Source organism: Phyllostomus discolor, unplaced genomic scaffold (assembly GCF_004126475.2).
Source record: "Phyllostomus discolor isolate MPI-MPIP mPhyDis1 unplaced genomic scaffold, mPhyDis1.pri.v3 mPhyDis1_scaffold_57, whole genome shotgun sequence".
NCBI classification, from domain to species: Eukaryota; Metazoa; Chordata; class Mammalia; order Chiroptera; family Phyllostomidae; genus Phyllostomus; species Phyllostomus discolor.
This window is the reverse complement of record NW_023397542.1, coordinates 48,193-56,665: the sequence shown is the minus strand read 5'-3', so window position 1 is coordinate 56,665 and position 8,473 is coordinate 48,193. Positions and strand designations below refer to the sequence as shown.

At 67.9% G+C, this 8,473-nt stretch overlaps 1 protein-coding gene across 1 annotated transcript in view; it reads right to left on the bottom strand.

The window, feature by feature from the left end:
* LOC114490262 (collagen alpha-1(V) chain-like) overlaps positions 1–7,804 on the bottom strand; it is a gene marked incomplete at its 3' end in the record, with an annotated part of 55,855 nt that extends 48,051 nt beyond the window's left edge. The window contains exon 1 of the mRNA XM_028504214.2: positions 7,455–7,804. The remainder of the gene's footprint in view (positions 1–7,454) is intronic.
* Positions 7,805–8,473: the final 669 nt, after the last annotated feature.

Genomic DNA, 8,473 nt, shown 5'->3' with positions numbered 1-8,473 from the left:
TGAAGCACCGACCGGCCCCTGGCTGCCGCGGGGCGTCTCCCCCGAAGGCCAAAGGGGAAGCTGCTGTGGAAGCCCGCCCCCGGCTCGGAGAAGGCGACCTGCATCCGCGCGCCCTGGCGCTGAGGACCCACACCACACAGGGCGTGCTTCCTCCGTGGGGGGGCAGGGCGTACGACTGTCACTCCGCCCTGCCAGCTGGACTCGCAGAGCCTCCAGTGGCACAGCGGCAGAACGGGGCCAACCCCACCCGGCCCAGGGTTGGCGCGAGCGACCACGCGCACTCCACAGGTAACGCCCCACAGCAGGGGACTAACTGCGCGCAGGAGCCAGAGTGGAAAACACACGGGAAAGTGCCGAGAAATGCCTCCCTTCCAACCCACCCACTCGCCGCAGTGCACCCCAAAGGCCACAGGCCCTGGCAAGGTAAGCTCATCCCAATTGGCCAGTGTCCCATGGATGCTGGCTGTTGCCTCCCTCTGATTGGCCAGCACCCCTTTGGCCTGGCCATTGCCTCCATCTGATTGGCCAGCACCCCTTTGGGCTGGCAGGTGCCTCCCCGTGAATGTCTGGTGGCCCAGGGGCTCACAGGGGGCTCCCTCAGATTGGCCAGTGGCACCCCCTACCTGCTGGTGTTTCTGCACTTCCCTGGGGACCCCCGCCTGTTCAGGAGTCTGACTGCCCCTCTGCTCCAGAAGTCCCCGGAGGGCAGGATGGGTCCCCCACTGCTCACCCGTGCCCTGGTCACCCCATGCCCAGCACGGGCCCGGCTTCGGTTAAGGCAGCACAAAAACACTTTGGGCACCGCCACCGTCCCTCCCGGGTTCTCTACACAAAGGCCGGCCTCTCTTGTATTCCCTCCGGAACCTTCTACGGGAAGAAACGCCCAGAAGCCGAGCTCACCGCCCCAGGCTCAGCGGCCCCCTCCATTGCTCCCCGTGCCCCCCGCCCCCAGCGACGGGGGCAACGATCGCTTTGCCTTCCCTTGAGGTTAAAGCTCTTTTGCGTCGCGAGAGACCTGTCTCCTTCCAGCGCCAGGGCCCGAGTCTTCGAGGTTACAACACCCCGCCCCACACCCATCCTGACGTCACTCGGTGGTGTGTTTCTTTCTTAAAAAAAAAAACAGAGCTGTTGTTGCCTGGCCCCGCGGCCAAGGCGCCGGCAGGAAGGACCAGAACAAAGGAACGGGGTTCCCCGCACGACACACATCTAGGAAACGGGCCGGGGAACCCCCGCTCCCCGCGCGGAGACACGGTGGGAAGTGGGCCGGGCGTCTGTGGAATGAGATCTGGAGAGAAGTGGGTCAGACCGCGGTTCCATTCCTGAGGTCTGAGTCATCCCAGGGTGGCAGCGTTCCCTCCAAGTGTGGGGTCATTGCTGACTTGGGCGCCTGCCAGGAGAGCCAGTGGGTGAGCCGGAGCTGATGAAATGATGGCTCGGGCGATGGGGCCTACGTGACACCGGGTGACCCTGTCGCCAACGCCGCGTGTGCGCACACCTCCGTCCGTCCGTCCATCCATCCACCATTCACCCTACAGACGTCTCCCCAGCCACCTGGGGACGGGCTGGCTCAGACACGGCGCTGGAGACGGCAAAGCCGCTGGCTGCGCCCACCCAGGAACGCACCCCTCTGAGACATCAGCCCTCGCCCTGGTGGTGTCCGGGGGGTGGAACGTGGGCAGGTCCACTCCCGTGTCTGGACTCTAGTCCCTGAGGATGGGGAGGGGCATGGGCAGCGGGGTGTTGCCCGAGGACGTGCCCCCACGCCTGAGCTCAAAACCGTGGGGCTCACAGAGAGGGATCCGATAAACTCGCCAGGGGACACAGCCTGTGTCACTCTTTCTCACGCTCAGCCCGTGAGGGAGGCACTGGCGGGACCGTGCACTAGACAGGGGGTGACTCACACAGCCAGCCGGCGAGCGGAGCCAGGAGCTGGGAGCCCGGCCCCAGGCCCTCTGCCGTGCGCTTCCCCGGGGCCCGGGAAGGACGGGACAGCGACAATGGGGTTGACCCTGCGCGCCACACACGTGACGTGCTGAACCCTCACGACATCCTTCGGACGTGACGATCATCACCCCCTTCGTCCCCCATGGAGAAACCGAGGCACGGGAGGACGAGGGTACGGCCAGTGGGAGAGGCGCCAGGACCAGCTCCCGGCCCCGACCGCCACCCCACGCCCTGGCCTTCGAGCTGCGTCCCGAGGTGGTGGCAGCCCCGCCCACGAGAAGGGCCAGAGCCGCCCGCCTTCCCATCCCGGAGCCCCAGCTGGGCCGGAGATCTCCGGCGACATGTGGCAGAGTGCTGACACCAGCGGAGGGGGCTGCAGGGAGAGTATAAATAGCGGGCGGGCGGGCGGGCGCCATAGCACCACACCACCCTCCTGCGAGTAAAAAAACACTCGGCAAATTAGCGGATCCAGTGGGCCCGGCGGGCCCTGCGGGGCGGGCCCTGTGGCCTCCTGGTGGCCCGGCAGGCTCCGTGGCCACGTCTCATGTCCGCGTCGCCCATGGGGCAGGGTGGGGCTTGGTAAGCGGAGAAACCCCGTCCTGCCACGCGCTCCCCAAACAGCAGGCCCCGCCTGTAGGAGCACACGCGTGTGCCTGTGTGTGCACGGGCACGCTCCTGCACGCACGTATGCCCATAAACTCGCACATCCACACTGCACGTGCTCACACACATGCGCGGGTACAACCTCCAATGGGCCTGTAAAGCACTTCCATGTGTGTGGCCTTGGGGGGCCGGTCCCGGACCCCGGAGGAAGCCGGCCTGCCAAGCAGGCGAGGGAGAAGCCAGCCCCGTGCGGCTGCTGGACCGAGGGGCCCCCGGGTCTCGGCAGCGACCGGAGCCTCCAGGACACCCCTGCCCTGCTGTGCTCCCCCGGGACACTCGCAGGGAACGAGAACCAGCGACGCGGTGCCGTCTCCTTTTGCAAAAAGGCCACCCGAAAGGGCGGTCCGGCACTCAGGACACGGCAGGTGCTGCACAGCCCTCTCCAGGCGTCCCCTGCGCCATCGGTGTCCACCAGCTCCCCTCGGAGCAAATGAGTGTGGTTCTCTCCCCCTTCCAGAGGGGAAGGGAGGCAGGGGCCGGCCCCAGGCCAGCCGACCGACCAGCAGCTTCTCTCAGAGAAAGACAGGCGGTTCAAACTGACTTCAAGGACTTCGCAACTGCTACGCTGCCCCAGGGCTAGGCATCCGATTGCCGGGGACTGTCCCCTCCCACACCCAGCGGCCTGTCCCCAGCACCGGGGCCCTCACACGCCCAGCCAAAGCTGCCAGCGTCTGCCTGTCTGGCTGCAGAGTGGCCCGGCCTCACGTGCAGGGGCAGAGAAAGGGTTAAGGACCCCCCAGACCCCACACGGTGCCCCTCAGAGGCTCCCTGCATCTCACGACCGCCACTTCTGCCCGCACAGCGTTCCCAGGACAAGCGGGGGGAGTGTGGCTCAGGGGGGCGCCCCGCCAGCCGAGTTAACGAGGGGTTTTCCAGCCCCGGGAAGCGGCCTGACCCAGGGGAGCCCTCCGGCAGGCTGGGGTGTCCCCCAGGGCAGGAGGCATGCCCCAGAGGAGGGGGTGGGCATTCCTGAGATAAAAGGAAGGGGGAGACGAGGAAGGGCAAGGCCAAGTGGAGCGTCACCTCCTACAGGAAGCTCCCCCAGATCTCCCCAGTGGAGCCAACCCTCCCAGACTGCTTTAAACGGCCCTGGGCATGAACACGAACAGGGAGATGAGCCGTGCCCACGTGTGTGCCCCCATCGGACTGCGAGCTCCCGGCGCGGGGACCTGCCGCCCTCACCGCAGTCTCGGCGACACCCTCCAGGCCCGGGGTACAAAGGCAAAAGCCTTCAGGGGCCAGCAGGCCGTGCAGCTGGGAGAAGGGCCCGGCCCAAGACAAGGGATGGGGACTGCAGGCGGCTGGGCCCCTGGAAGGCATCCCAGTGAGAAAGGAGGGAGGGAGGGAGGAGAGGGGGAGGGAGAGAAGGAGGGAAGGGAAGGAGGGAGGAAGGAAAGAAGGAGGGAGGGAGGAAGGAAAGAAGAAGGGAACGAAGGAAGGAGGGAAGGGAAGGAGGGAGGGAGGGAAGGAATAGGGGAGGAAGGAAAGAAGGAGGGAAGGAAGGAAGAGAGCAAGGAAGGGAGGAAAGGAGGAGGAGGAGGGGAGCAGGGAGCCCAAGCCGTGGGGTGGCCAAACGGAACACCTCACTCACCAGGCTCAGGGGGGAGCCTGCACTAAAGGGTGAGATAAGAAGGTGAACCCCAACAAGTCCAAGAAACTGAGGCCTGGCCTTGCAGGGCAGGAAGGAGGGAGAAGCTCCCTCGGGCCCAGGCACGGAGGTCAGACAGACCCGGGATCTGGGGTCCCCGCGCCCCACTTCCTGGGCCTCTCTGAGGACCAGCCAGCTCCACCTGGACCGGGGGCTGCATGAGGACCCAGTGAGATGATGGGGGTTCGGGCCCTGGCGCGGCCAGGCAAGTGCCCACAAACCCTCACGACTGTTCGTCCCGCAGGGGGCAGGAACCCTGGTGCCCCGTACCCTTGGCCAACCCAGGGCTCCAGGGTGGGCTCCGCAACAGAGCCCCCGGGGCCTGGTCGCTCATCCCGGACCCTCCTGGGGCTCCAGGCTGGCCGGCCGCTCTGCCGCTGTTCTTACACGTGGGGGTGGCGGCAGTGGGTGGCTGCTCCCCACTTGCCTCCACTCCACCCAAAAAGGCCTGTGACCCAGGGAGGAGGCAGGGACAATGGGAGACCGGGCCAGACAGCCAGAAGGCAGGGGCGGGGCGGCCTCAGCTGTGCTCTGCGGAGGGCATGGCCGTGGTGAGAATCCAGAAATATCTGCAGGGTGGGGTGGCGGGCAGGCTCTGGCCAGCACCCCGAGAACAGCCCCGAGGCAGGAACATCAGAGGATAAGCCGCCCCTCGGCCAGGGGAGAAGCGCCCGCCGGGCCCACTGCTCGGGGGTCAGCGCAGCGGGGCAGGGACCGCAGCCCTGAGCCCTCCCGGGCTCCGAAATCGGGGGCTGATGCGGAGCAGGCTTCGGACAGGGGGCCGGGCTTCCTCGCTCCGCCCACCCACTGTTCTTCCACGGGGAGGAGGAGGAGGGGAGGATGGAAAGGGTGTCCGTCCGGCCAACTCGACTGAGTCAGAGAACATTTAACCATTTGGTCTCAGTCAAGTCCCACCAAACTTGGACGATTCTTCCCCCAAATTATTGCAAAAAAAGCAGTCACGTGACCGGGGCCGGCCAATGGCGTGCGGAGGAGATGACCTCAATTTCCAAATATTGGGGTCATGTTTCATTTCACATACTCGCGTTTTGCCCGTTACAATGTGAACCGGCCCCAAACTCGGTCTTACTGTTCCTTCCTGCACACACTTGGCCGAGAAGAAGGCAGCGAAGGAGCCGAGCTCCGGGGAAACTCGGGGAGCATCTGGCACCCCCCTGCACGGGGGGTGGGGGGCGGAGGGAGGAGAGGCGCTGGCTGCTGACCCGTTCCCGCCCCCCCCCCGCCCCGCATCTCGAGGGGACGGCCGCCCTCTCTGGCCGCGCACTAACGACGACGGCTCCCCAGCGGTCCCACCCTGGGCGGCGGGGGGCGGGGGGGGGGGGTCTGCGGGAGCCATCTGCACAGTGGCTTCTCCACAGGCGTCCAGTGTCCTTGTGACCACACGTCCAGCCGGGCTCTGGGCTTCAGCCTCCACGGCCGCCTCTCCGTTGGGAAGGGGGCTCAGAAAGGAAGCAGGGCGGGTGGGCAGGGGTGGGCAGGGATGTGGAGCCAACAGCCATCCCCAAACCTGGGCCGTGCCCAACCCCAGCTTTTGGGGGTGGTGACTCCCCCAAAAGGGTTTCCTCCTGAGTCCCTGGGAGAAAACCCATCAGGGGAGCTGGGACACGGCTGAGTCCCTGGGCGACCGTGGGGTCCCCGACCACCTCCCCCGCCCTGCGGCACACCACCTTCTTGTGAAACGCAGAGCCAGCCAGTCCAGGCCCACGGGCACGATGGTGGCGGCCCGGGGGAAAGACCCCAGGTCCCAGCGCTGGCGGGCTGCGTGCCCTGACCCCGCGGGCCCTCCGCGGCCCGGCGTGCACTCCCTGTGCCAGGGAAAAGGGGAAGCGGAGCTCACTGGCTGGAGAAACATGAAAACTCATTCTCCCACACGTCTCCACACTACAAGCGGGGGAGAAGGGCAGGCCGGTCCGGTGACCCCTTCTCCCACGGCCCCATGCCCCTGCCTGCACCTCTCCCAGCAGCCCTCAGCTTCATCTCCCCCCTTAGGGGGACTTTCCGGAGCCTTGGGCGCCAATGTGTGAGGGGGTGCGGGGGAGACCCAGGTCGCCGCCGAAGGCGATGCTTGGGAAGACACGGTCCCACCAGGGAGCTGGGTCCTGGCTGCCTTGCTTGCAGCAGGCCCTTGGGTGGCAGCGGCCCCCGGGGGAGAAGACTCCTTCTAAGGGCAGACCTGCGGCAGGGAGCGCCCGCGCCTGTCCATCATCTGAGCTGCTCACGGTCCGACTCCTAGACCATCTCCTGGCTTTGCGCCACCAACCCGCCTCCAGGGGGCAAACCCAGGGACCACTGCCTCCCAGCGAGTCAGGGGTTTGGGGGTGGGACGAGGAGGTGAGCTGGTGGACCCCCTCCCAGGGTTCCCAGGACCCCTGAGCTCCTAGGTGAGCAGGACCCGGAGAGGCCCAGCTCCCTGGGGGAGCAAAGAGCCGGCTGGGTCTAAAGGCAGAAGGAGATTGCCCTCGGGGGTCAAGGGCAGGGCTGGGGGCTCAAGCTTCTGGGGTTCCCCACAGCGGTCCCCACCCCAAGAACGGACAGGCTGTGACTCTAGGGGGCGACCCTCCCCGGTTTTCAGGAGAGGGAGCTCTGCAGGGCTGAGCCGGCCAGAGCTGGGATGTGGGGCAGAGAATGCAAAGTTTCGGGACAAAAGTTTGCCGGCCTCGCGGACAACCCTCCGGCTGATCCCACGCGCAGCCGCCAGCTCGCGTGCCAGCCCCACCCGGCCTGCGCGCTTGGCGCACCCGGCAGTGTGCTGGCGCGTCTCCCTCTCCGGGCCCCCCGCCCGCCGGGCTGATGGCATTCGGAATGCCGGCCCGAACATTCCACAGCCAAGGGGTGCACGCCGGGCAAGCGCGGGAGAGGAGAGCGGCCAGCGCCCAGTGACAGCCGCACCCAGCCCACCCAGCCCGCGCCGCATCTTGCGGTCGCGCTGGCGCCCCCGCACCCCGGGTCCGACCGCCCTTACCTGCGCTGCTCCGAGGCGACGCCCACAACAGCAGCAGCCACAGCAGCCACGCCGGCGGGGACAGCAGCTGGGCACCCTGACGGAGCGGGCTGCGCGCTTTCCAGCGGGTGTGGACATCCATGCTGGTGGGCGCGGGTTGGGGCGCGCAGGGACGCTCAGGGGCGCGGGGGCGCGGGGGCTCGGCCCGGGCAGCGGACTCAGCGGGGCAGTCGGGACCTCAGGAAGTCATGGGGAGCAGGCGCCCGCCCGTCCTCTTTGTGGCGATGGCTCTCCAGCACGCGTCGGCGGGCGCGCTCGCCTACGGGCAGGAGGGCTCGACCTTGGCCCGCGGGGCGGCCGGGACCCCGTTCGGCTCGCTTGTCCTCGCCTCCTGCAGCCCCTCCGACTCCTGCTCGTCCCCCCTGGCCGCCGCCGCCCCGCGACCCGCTCTCCGTGGGCGCTGCGCTCGAGTGAGGTCCTGCGCTAGCGGCGGGGAGCAGGAGTGCGGACCTCGCCTGGGGCGCCCCGCACTTTTTCCCCGGGTTCCTCCCTCCCTCTCTCCTGGAAGGCACCCGAGCGGGCTGTCGATCCTCAGCACCCGCAGCAAATCAGAGCCCGGCGCTGGGCTAGGCCGGGCCGGCCCCCGCCTCCCACTGGGCGCCGCGGGCGAGGGGGTGGGAACAGCCGGCGAGTCGCGGCTAGGAAGGGGCTGGCCCGGGCGGGAGCGGACGTGGGGCGAGCGCGCGCAGCGCCCCCAGCCCTCCGCGGGCGCGCGCAGAGGGGCAGGGCCCGGCCCCGGAGTCCGAGGGCCCCTCCAGCTTCCCTGCCCTGCCCCAGGTGCCCACACCTGGCCAAGTTCCAGGAACCACTGCAGAGGGGCCCCGGGTTTGATCACTTCGCGTTTAAAAAAAAAAAAAAAGTTACAGCTCACTCCGCCTAACTTTTCTTTTACGTGGAGTTCAGGCTCCTCTTCTGGGTGGAGGCTGAACTTCCCCTGCAGCCAGATGGGGCGCCCAAGACCGCAGCCCGGCCCGAGGCCCCGCCCTCGCGGCCCCGCCCTCGCGGCCCCCTCACCGCCCGCGGGTGTGCTTCCACGTCAAGTCGTCGAGTCGGATCTAGCTTCCCAGAGGTCCCCCAGAGAGACGCCAGGAGGCCCGTCCGGGACACTCATCCCGAAGTTGGGCCCACGCCCCCACTCTCCCTTGCTCCCTCGGGGGACTCCCCAGCCACCCCCCGGAGCTGATGGCAGGCCCTCC